The 12,149-nt window shown below is 31.8% G+C and overlaps 2 protein-coding genes across 4 annotated transcripts in view; one reads left to right on the forward strand and one right to left on the reverse strand.

Moving 5' to 3' along the window:
- Window positions 1–12,149, reverse strand: part of tmem63bb (transmembrane protein 63Bb) — a 476,742-nt gene that overhangs the window by 334,354 nt on the left and 130,239 nt on the right. The gene's annotated exons all lie outside the window — the stretch shown is intronic.
- Window positions 9,657–12,149, forward strand: part of gli2b (GLI family zinc finger 2b) — a 163,407-nt gene continuing 160,914 nt past the window's right edge. The window contains exon 1 of one of the 2 annotated variants that reach the window (XM_073915865.1): window positions 9,657–10,020. The gene's annotated coding sequence lies outside the window, so the exon portion shown is untranslated. 2 annotated transcript variants of the gene reach the window in all.

A 12,149-nucleotide genomic window follows, 5' to 3' on the forward strand; every position in this document is an offset into this window, starting at 1 on the left:
TAAAAAGTAGTGGTTTGTATGCTTTTAATATGTGTTTTTTAATGTTATACAAGTGAAGTAGATTTAATTGAATGAGTTTTAAAGTGATAGTTGACCCAAGTTGAACACAAAAGAAGATATTTTGAAAAATGATGACACCCTGTAACCATTGACCTACATAGCATTTGTTGTTTCTACTTTGGAAGTCAATGGTTACTGGTTTTCAGCTTTCTTCTACTGAGAAAAAACTCAGTACTGGAGGAAAACATTGGTGAAGCTTTATACATGATCGGAACAACAGTTATTGTGGAAAGCATTTTAGAAGTAAACTTAATTCATTTATTGACATTTAAGTAAGATAATACATTCATTCATTTTCAGCTTAGTCACTATTTCAGCATATGTTACACAGCAAATGCCCTTCCAGCTGCAACCTAGTACTGGTAAACACCCATACACACTCATACACTATGGCCAATTTAGTTGATCAGTTCCCCTATAGTGCATGTGTTTGGACTGTGGGGGAAACCGGAGCACCCGGAGGAAACCCACGGCAACATGAGGAGAACATGCAAACATTACACAGAAATGCCAACTGACCCGGCGGGCACTCGAACAAGCGATCTTCTTGCTGTGAGACCACAGTGCTAACATGTCACCCTTAATAATGTTGATACGTTTTTAAAATGTTAGTAAAAACTGAATTGTTCATTGTTTATTCATGGTGCAGTAACAAATGTTTAATACAAATTTGCATTTAATACATCCAAATGGGTCGTAATACACTGAAAAATGATATGCTAAGAAGTTACTTTAAATTAATTCAATAAGTTAATTAAGTTTCAACTTAATTTTTTAAGTTATACAAATTTATACTGGATGCTGTAAGTTTGTTTAATTCAATCTCTGCTGAAAAATCCAGCTTAAACCAGCCTAGGCTGGTTGGCTGGTTTTAGTTGGTCGACCAGACTGGTTTTAGAGGGGTTTTGGCTATTTCCAGGCTGGTTTCCAGCCTTTTCCAGCCTGGTCTTAGCTGGTCAGGCTGGAAAATGACCAGCTAGAACCAACTAAAACCAGCTTGACCAGCCTAGTTTAAGCTGGACACAGCTGGTTTTGGCTGGGCTTCCAGCCTGGTTAGGCTGGTCAAGCTGGTTATCTCCCAGCATGACCAGCTAAGACCAGGCTGGAAATAGCTGGAATTCAGCCTTGAAATGGACAAAATCCTCTAAAACCAGTCTGGTTAACCAGCTAAAACCAGCCAACCAGCCTATGCTGGTTTAATATTTTTTTTCCAGCAGGGATTTGCTAAATTAATTTAAAATTGATTATTTGTAATTAATCAGCTTAGAATGGCAGTGTATTACTCACTCAATCACTTTCCTTCAGCTTATTCCCTACATTATCAGGGGTCACCACAGCGGAATGAACCACCTATTATGTATTGCTATGCATGTGGCCATTTAAACAGCCCTACATTGCACTTACTTAGAATTGTTGACTTGTTTCTAGTCCAAATGTCTAAAAAATCTTAAATCAAGAAGCATTTCATAGACAAGCAAAACATATTGTCTTGTTCTAAGAAATATTATGCCAAAAATAAGTGCGTTTTTTCTTAAAACAAGCAGAATAATCTACCAATAGGGTAAGCAAAATAAACATATATCAAAACGAGATTATTTTTAATGGATGCAGTATTTGGCAGTGAACAGTAGGTGTCGCTGTCGCCTCGCAGATCACCATTGTGTGTCTGTATTTCCGTCTTTGTGATCTTCTGTGTGTGCGTGTGTGTTTGTGTGTGCGTGTGCGTGTGTGTGGAGGAGTCTCTGTAATGTCACGCGCACCATCAACAACACATGTCAAAAAAAAAAGGTCAGTGCAAACAACACAGGACACGACAATATGATGTTAAACTCGTAAATGCATCATCAGAACCATAATAAGTGTTTCTGTGCACTTTATTAGAAATAAATTAACTATTTGGGGCTAAAAACAAACAACTTTTATACGTGTTTTAATAACAGAAGAACAACTGAGCAGGAGAAGAGACTTGGGCTGGTTATCCTCCTTATTTTACTCTAGTAAATCTATGTATTGATATTGAAAGACCATTTTGACAATGACTTTTAAAAGATTGAATATTTACAGGAGTATTTTGAGGAAGTCACAAGCCCCTTTCACACATACAGACCTTTCCGGAAAATTGCCGGCAATTTTCCGGAAAGGTTGTATGTGTGAACAGGTCCTTTTTGAAAATACCGGTAAATTCGTTCTGGCTATTTTCCGGAAAGAGAAGTTGTAACATTACCGGCAATTTCCCGGAATGCTGCGCTGTGTGAATGCAGAAGGAAGATTCCCGTAATAAGCGCGTGCACGTCTAGAACGTGCTGACGTGAGACGTCTGCTTTAGCCAATCACAACAGTCAGACGCATTTACGTCCGCGCGGTTTGTGAGGATAAAAGCCTTTGAATATTTTTCCAGACACATTTAGCTGCTAGAAGTTAGTCAGATCACGTTTATATGTTCTTCTTAATGCCAACTGTGTAAATAATCATCGATGAGATGCTTACGATAAGCCATTGTTTGTTTACCTTCAAGCTTTGCGTGCGCCTATGAGCGCCTGCACAATTATGAACATCTCGACATGCGAAAGTGATCCTGCGAAAGTTGTTCACAATATTGATCATCCACAGAGTTTGTAATTTAGTCAAATGTTTACAAATACAAGCGCAGCCGTTTAAAGCTCATTTGTGGTGAATGATGTCAGAATTTACCGGTATTTTGGAATGGATGTGTGAATGCTCTTTTCCGGAAAATTTCCGTAACGTCCTCGCCTGTGTGAACAGCGCTTTTTTCAATATACCGGTAAAGTCGTTCCGGAAATTTTCCAGATATTTACCGGTATCACTGTGTGAAAGGGGCTACAGTCTATTATAGAGGTAAAGTGAGTTTTATAGTCGTACATTCGTTCATTTAAAAGTCTCTATATTGTTTACCATGTTACTTTGAATATTCGATCGGAATTAGCATGCAAGTGTGACTTGAAAACATCATCAACTCTGTTTATTTGACTGTGAACAATGTTGTACTTTGATAGTCATTTGCTGCTTATATGATTTCACTATTTAGAGTTTGCAAATAACACTTTTATGAAATTATATTATTAAGGGGAAAGTCTGAATGTGCGAATATAAAACCAACTTCACATCAGTCTATTTGTCTGCCCGTCCGTCCATCTATCCGTCCTCAAAAAGCAAATTAAAGGCTTGAAATAAACTGTAAAACAATCATAAACCACATTATTGACCTACAAATGTTGCAGTTAATAAACTGAATAAATAATAATGAAACATTACATTAATTTTAGCAGGAGAAGAGGCTTGGGCTGGTCATGCTCCTTTATTTTACTCTAGTATGTTTTACTCTATGTATTGTTATTGAAAGACCATTATTGACAATGATTTTTAAAAGATTGAATATTTACCGTAGTATTTTGTGGAAGTCTCTATTATCTATCTATCTATCTATCTATCTATCTATCTATCTATCTATCTATCTATCTATCTATCTATCTATCTATCTATCTATCTATCTATCTATCTATCTATCTATCTATCTACCTATCTGTCTGTCTGTCTGTCTGTCTGTCTGTCCATCTGTCCATCTATCTATCTGTCCATCTATCCATCCATCCATCCGTCCGTCCGTCCATCCATCCATCCATCCATCCATCCATCCATCCATCCATCCATCCATCCATCTGTCGATCTATCCATCCATCCATCCATCCATCCATTGGTCAATCTATTGATCCATTCATTGATCCATCCTTCTATCTATCTGTTGATCTATCTATCCATCCATCGATCCATCCGTCCGTTCATCCATCTATCTATCTATCTATCTATCTATCTATCTATCTATCTATCTATCTATCTATCTATCTGTCTGTCTGTCTGTCCGTCCGTCCGTCCGTCCGTCCGTCCGTCCGTCCGTCCGTCCGTCCGTCCATCTATCTATCTATCTATCTATCTATCTATCTATCTATCTATCTATCTATCTATCTATCTATCTATCTATCTATCTATCTATCTATCTATCTATCCATCCATCCATCCATCTATCTATCTGTATATATATATATATACACACACACACACACACACATATATATATATATATATATATATATATATATATATATATATATATATATATATATATATATATATATATATATATATATAATCAGCCCCTCCAGTTTTTAATAGGGACATTTGGGCCTAAAATGACTAGTTTTTGTGTAAAAATACACAAAAATCGTGTAAAGTTTATTTATTTAAACCTCAAGAATCAACAAACTCACCAAATCCTGGAGGGACTGTATAATATATAAGATATATAAGTTTTGGAAGTTTATTTCAGTGCATTTTATGCCAATAAACAAAGCAAAACCTTATTGTAATTTAAGGTAGATTAATTAAATGTGTTAAATTAAAATACATATAATACAAATATTCCGTTATGACCGCTAAAGCCCCAGTGTTTATTCTCAAAACATTCATCCAAAATGCATTGTTTCTTGGTTTGATCCTGTGCATCAGAAAGGATATATATTTCTAGATGTTTATAGGACACTATCTAGTGCATTAAACACACACTCATTAGTGCGTATGAGATTGTAAGGGGAGCAGGAGTTGTGATGTTATTATTAAAGCTGAACGATTACACAGTGTCTCCTCTCCTGTTCACTAGCGCTGTAGGAACACCATGCAGAAAACAGCAGAATGATCCACCTGACAACAAAACCGGAGACTTCTGCAGATATACTCATGCACTTAAAATAACAAGACTGCTCACAATCTCTTTATATTAGTCTTGCATTCATTTCTGAAAAGACATTGCTTTATTAATATAAATTAGGTAACATACTGTATTCATTCAGTGTAGTTTAAAATGAGACATGCAATAACTCTGTTTAAGCTCTTGTTATGGGAAAATGATGTTAAGCTCTAGAAATAATAAAACTAAATGATTGGATTGCATTGGAAAATTGCATTGAATTATGACTTTTATCCCATTATTATTGCAAATATAATGATTTGAGAATTTTTGCAATGCATTTAATTGCATTATATTATATATATATATATATATATATATATATATATATATATATATATATATATATATATATATATATATATATATATATATATATATATGCAATTAATGCAGATAAATTTAAATAATGCATTTAAATAATTTGCAAAAATTCTCAAACTAATTTTGCTATGCAATGAAATATATATGTGCATTGAATTGCATTATTATTTTCATTGCATTGCAAAATTAGTTTGAGAATTTTTGCAAATCATTTAAATGCATTATTTAAATTTATCTGCATTAATTGCATTTATATATATATATATATATATATATATATATATATATATATATATATATATATATATATATATATATATATATATATGCATTTAATTGCATTTTTATTTACATTGTATTGCAAACTTAGTTTAAGCAACATCATTTTCTGCAAAAAAACGCATATTAATGCATTTAACGTGTCTCATATAATGTTGCAGTGAACATAAAACCCCCCAAATTGAAGGCCTGAAATAATGTTTCTGGCATTGAGCATAAAAAAATAGATTTAGGTAAAATATCAAGCAATATACTGTAGTTAAACTTATAGTTTAAAAAAATAATAGTAGCGTATTTGACTCTGTTTTAAATAATTAAATCATTGCGGTCAAATGTACAAACTAGTGGATTGAAGGTTATTGGGAAAGTATAGAGTACTATAATTTAATACAAAACAAAAGAATCAAAACAAAATAAGCATTTAAATAATTATTAAATGTATTATATATAATAATGTGTATTATTAATGATATTATTTATAATTATTGTTTATTAAATGAATGTATATTTATTGTGTCATACATTTAAATACGTTACAGTATTTTAATGACTAAATCATGCTGAAAGTCTGTGAGGATAGTTGTTATTTTTGGCTCTGATAATTAAACGGGACACATTTAAATGTTTAGAACGCCCCCTTTTCATATTTGACCCTCCCATGTGATTTTGTAGCTTTGCATGAAAACATTGGCTTAAAACGTGGCTCGTGTAAATGAAAGGTACAGTCAGAGTTTAATTAAGCGTACAAAAATAACCCTCTTGGTTTTTAATGGTGATTTAAGCAGTGATCTGTTTTATTACATCGCCTCACGTCTAAGTGAGTTAATTAAGCGTAATTAATTGTTGTTTTATCTTCACGTGAATTAGTTTTGACCCCGTTTCCATTTTCTTTTTCTAAACACAGACCCACAGTCAGCTTAAAGTGATGAATGAGGCTGATGTAAGCGCGGGAGATCTGGGACGAAATGCATCAATACCGACGGTCCGTTTTCCTATTGGACTTTTTTCAGCAGAATAAATACAAATAATCCAATAAATTTAAAAGCAAACATGATAAAACAAGAATAAAACCAAAATGCACCATTTAACAAGACTTTAAAAGGGCTACGTTTTAACTTCACACTAAAACAAACACTTGTAATTGTAAAAACACTTGTAAAAACACTGTAATTTACGGTAAATACTGCAGTGTTTATAGTGAAGTGATTGAATTGCTAAGGTAACACTACAACTACAGTAATATAAACAAGGAATAATACTGTATTTTTCTACAACTATAGGGTATAATATACTACAAAACACCACAGTTTACTCTAGTAAAAATTAAAGTATACTACATTATCACTAATTAACAAGAGAGTAGCCTAAATACTGTAGTATACTTTGCTTGATGGTTCAAAAACACTACTATAAATTACTCTGGTATTTTTCAATGCAGCATTAGATCATTTTCAGCATGACCTTATAGAAAACTATACAATACACCACATTTTACCGTAGTAAAAATTATTTTATTAAAGTAAACTACAGTATTTGTACGCTGTAGTGTCATTGATTAACAGTGTTGTAAGTACTACTGTGTTTCTACATGCATAAATACAGTATTTATTTGATTAACATAAATAACAGACACAGTATAAGATACTTTACTATAATATTTACTATAGTATTTGTTTTGTTTTGATTTTCATGCAAGAATTTTTTGCATGACCTTGTAGAAAAAGCTATACAATACACCACAGTTTACTGTAGTAAAGATTAAAGTATACTACATTATTGATTACTGTTGTTTATCAGTTTACTGTATGTTCTAGCACTAATTAACAAAGAGTAGGTTGCAAATACTACAGTTTCAAAAACACTGTACTTTTCTTTATGTGGGTTTTCATGCAACATAACATTTTTTAAAGCATGACCTTGTGAAAAACTATACAATACAGGACAATTTACTGTAAAAACAACTAAAATATAGTATATAACAGTAGTTGATTACACTATAGTATTTACTGTAGTATTTTTCTTTCATGCAACATTAGATGTGTTTTCTGCATGGCCTTGTGGATATAGTGAGTTTTAGATTTTACTACACTAATTGTATACAATACACCATGATTTACTGTAGTGAAATTTAAAGTAAACAACATTCATTAAAGAATACTACAGTTTCAAAAACACTGTAGTATTTTTTAATGTGGGTTTTCATGCAACATAACATTTTTTTAAGCATGCCCTTGTGAAGAACTATACAATACTCGACAATTTACTGTAGTAATGCCTAAAGTATAGTATATAATGTACACTGCAGTATTAAATAACACTATAGTATTTCCTGCAGTATTTTTCTTTCATGCAACATTAGATGTGTTTTCTGCATGGCCTTGTGGATATAGTTACTTTTAGATTTTACCACACTAACTGTACACAATACACCATGATTTACTATAGTGAAATCTAAAGTTTACAGCATTTATTAAAGAATACTACAGTTTCAAAAACACTGTATTTTTCTTTATGTGGGTTTTCATGCAACATAACATTTTTTTTCAGCATGACATTGTGAAAAACTATACAATACAGGACAATTTACTGTAGTAAGGACTAAAGTATAGTATATAATGTACACTGCAGTATTTATTAACACTATAGTATTTACTGTAGTATTTTTTCATGTTGGTAACTATTATATGGTTCAAAAACACTAGTATTTATTGCAGTATTTTTCTTTCATGCAACATTAGATGTGTTTTCAGCATGACTTGTGGATATAGTTAGTTTTAGATTTTACTACACTAATTGTACACAATACACCATGATTTACTGTAAGGCAAGGCAAGGCAAGTTTATTTATATAGCACATTTCATACACAATGGCAATTCAAAGTGCTTTACATAAACAAGAATAAAAGAAACAAGTAAAATAAATATAAAAACAAATAATAAAAATGCGTAAAAACAAAACAAAACATAACAACAGGTAAAATGTGATATAAAAGAATGAAGAAAAAGAGAAAAACATGATAGTGCAATCTGTCGGACGCAGCACACTGTAGTGAAATCTAAAGTTTACAGCATTCATTTAAGAATACTACAGTTTCAAAAACACTGTATTTTTCTTTATGTGGGTTTTCATGCAACATAACATTTTTTTTCAGCATGACATTGTGAAAAACTATACATGACAATTTACTGTAGTAAGGACTAAAGTATAGTATATAATGTACACTGCAGTATTTATTAACACTATAGTATTTACTGTAGTATTTTTTCATGTTGGTAACTATTATATGGTTCAAAAACACTAGTATTTATTGCAGTATTTTTCTTTCATGCAACATTAGATGTGTTTTCTGCATGGCCTTTTGGATATAGTTAATTTTAGATTTTTCTACACTAATTGTATAAAATACACCATGATTTACTGTAGTAAATTTGAAGTATACAACATTTATAATAGAATACTACAGTTTCAAAAACACTCTATATTTACTGTAGTATTTTTCTTTCATGCACTATTAGATGTGTTTTCTGCATGGCCTTGTGGATATAGTTAGTTTTTGGTTTTACTACACTAATTGTACACAATACACCATGATTTACTGTAGTGAAATTTAAAGTATACAACATTTATAATACAATACTACAGTTTCAAAAACACTGTATTTTTCTTTATGTGGGTTTTCATGCAACATAACATTTTTTAAAGCATGATTTTCTGAAAAACTACACAATACAGGACAATTTACTGTAAAAACAACTAAAATATAGTATAACAGTATTAAATAACACTATAGTATTTCCTGCAGTATTTTTCTTTCATGCAACATTAGATGTGTTTTCTGCATGGCCTTGTGGATATAGTTACTTTTAGATTTTACTACACTAATTGTATACAATACACCATGATTTACTGTAGTAAAACCTAAAGTTTACAGCATTTATTAAAGAATACTCCAGTTTTTATGCTGTTGTAACATTGATTAGCATACATTCTGTAATATACACATATCAGGCAGTGTAATATGGTTCAAAAACACGGTGGTATTTTTATTTATGTGGGTTTTCATGCAACATTAGATTTTTTCAGCATGACCTTGTGAAAAACTTGTAACTTTTGTCATCCGCGTTGAGTTCAGTGTGAAGAAGCCCGACCCATGAGAGAGAGAGAGAGAGAGAGAGAGAGAGAGAGAGAGAGAGAGAGAGAGAGAGAGAGAGAGAGAGAGAGAGAGTTGAAAACAGATCACCCCGGGGTCTCACCGCAAACAGTCGCGCTCTCCAAAAACTCTTGTGCTGTTTTTATTTCCCAAAGTTCCCCGCTCGTCCGCGCGCTCCCCAACACATGATCCCGCCCAACACAACTTGACTCGCTCGTTCTCACTGATGGAGCCTAAAAGTTGGAGAAAGTGAACTTTCTGTGAATGATTCCCGCCGCAGATGTGCTGAATCCGTGCTGCTCTCCGCTCGTGTTTTGATGGATGTTCGCGGGACGCGCTTCTGTTTGCTGGAGCCAGAAAGTTTGCAGTGAAGAAAGAGTTTGATCGTGTTTGCGAGCTTTGGTTCACTCTTCACAGCTGGTAAGGCATTTCTACACACGCTTGGACGCGCATGTTTATATTTTAGCGGAGATCTGAGTGTGTTTTAGTTTTGACTCGTGATGTTTTAAGTTTATTGTTGAGGCGTGTGTTGTTTAAAAGTGCATCGTAGATGAGGAGAGACGAGATTTTCGACTCTTGTTTGACTCCTGACACTGGAATCCCAAACATTCTCCTGCAATTTGATCCATATGGGGGAAGATGCGATCAGAAGGTGCCAGGCACCAATCCTGAACACATCTACTCATCCAGGCGTGCTAGAAAGAGTCTGTGTGTGTGCTTTAGGTCGCTCGTTATATGCTTGTTCACATTTCATGCAAAAAAATTAAATAAAAAATCTTGGGTTGTTTTAACCTGCATATAAATTAACTTTTACTTCACATTTTATTTTAGTATATATTTTTTTCGCTATTAATAAAACAGTTACTGAGACTTTTAGCGCAATAAACTACTAATTTGCTGTTTAATAATAATTAGCAAGGTTGTTGTTGGGATTAAGGGTGTAAAATAAGAAACTTTATAAGTACTAATAAACATACAATATCCTAATATACACATTTTTTTGCTATTAACAAACAATTAACTGAGACTTTTAGCTCGATAAACCAATAATTTGCTGTTTAATTATAGTTAATATGGTGGTAGTTTGGATTAAGGATGTAGAATAGGAGACTTTATAAGTACTAATAAACAGAAAATATCTTAAGAGACAGATTTATGCTATTAACAAACCATTAACTGAGACTTTTAGCTTACTAAACTACTAATTGGCCGTTTAATGATATAAATAAGGTATTAGGGATGTAGAATAAGAAACTTTATGAGTACTAATAAACAGACAATATATGCATGCATTGTAAAAATGCATGATTTTACACAATAGATTTTTGTTTAGTACAACATGAAGAAATTAAGTTGACTTACTACTACAAATTTAAGTGGATTAAGCATAAAATAATTAAGTTGTTCCAAAAAAATCCTGAATAATTTTGTTTTTTCAGCTCATTTTAAAATAAATAGTTTGACAAACATCTTTTTTTTTTAATGTAAGATGCCATTTTTGGCTATTAACAATCCACTAACTGAGACTTTTAGCTTAATAAACTACTAATTTGCTGTTTAATAATAATTATTTAGGTAGAAGTTAAGAATAGGTATTGGGGGTGTAGAATAATTAACTTTATACAGATATTTGCTATTAACAAATCATTAACTTTTAGCTCAATAAACTATAAATTTGTTGTTTAATAATAATTATTAAGGTAGTTGGTAGGGAATATATATTAGAAATGCAGAATAAGTAACTTTATAAGTACTAATAAACAGACAATATCTTAATATATTGTAAAAAAATGCATGGATCGATTTGTTAAGTACAACTTATACATTTTTGACCCAACCATATTTAACCAGCATTGGTTTAATATCCTTTTTTTTTATTTACAATCCACAATGTAAGAAATGAAATGATCAAAAAGTCATCACTAGATGTTTTTAGATGTTGATTACAAATGCTGCATGTATAAACCCAATGCTGGGTTAAATATGGACTTATTTTTACAAATTTAAGTGGATTGAACATAAAATAATTAAGTTGTTGCAAAAAAAAATCCTGAATAATTATGTTGTTTCAGTTCATTTTTAGATAAGTAGCTTGACAAACATTATTTTTTAAATGTGTAAGATGACATTTTTTTGTAAATAAACGACTAATTTGCTGTTTAATAATAATAATTGGTTAGGTAGAAGTTGAGGATAGGTGTTGGGGATGTAGAATAATAAACTATATACAGATTTTTTGCCATGAACAAACCAATAACTAAGACTTTTATTTCAATAAACTATTAATTTGTTATTTGATAATAATTAATAAGGTAGTAAGAGGGGATTAGGTATTAGGGATGTAGAATAAGCACTTTTATAAGGACTAATAAACAGAAAATATCTTAATATATTGTGAAAAAAATGCATAGATCGATTTGTTTATTACAACATGAAGGAATTAAGTTGCCTTATTTTTACACATTTAAGTGGATTAAACATAAAATAATTAAGTTGTTGCAAAAAATCCTGAATAATTGTGTTGATTCAGCTCATTTTTAAATAAGCAGTTTGACAGATCTTTTTTTTTGAGTGTA

The sequence above is a fragment of the Danio rerio genome, chromosome 11 (genome assembly GCF_049306965.1).
Source record: "Danio rerio strain Tuebingen ecotype United States chromosome 11, GRCz12tu, whole genome shotgun sequence".
In the NCBI taxonomy this organism is placed as follows: Eukaryota; Metazoa; Chordata; class Actinopteri; order Cypriniformes; family Danionidae; genus Danio; species Danio rerio.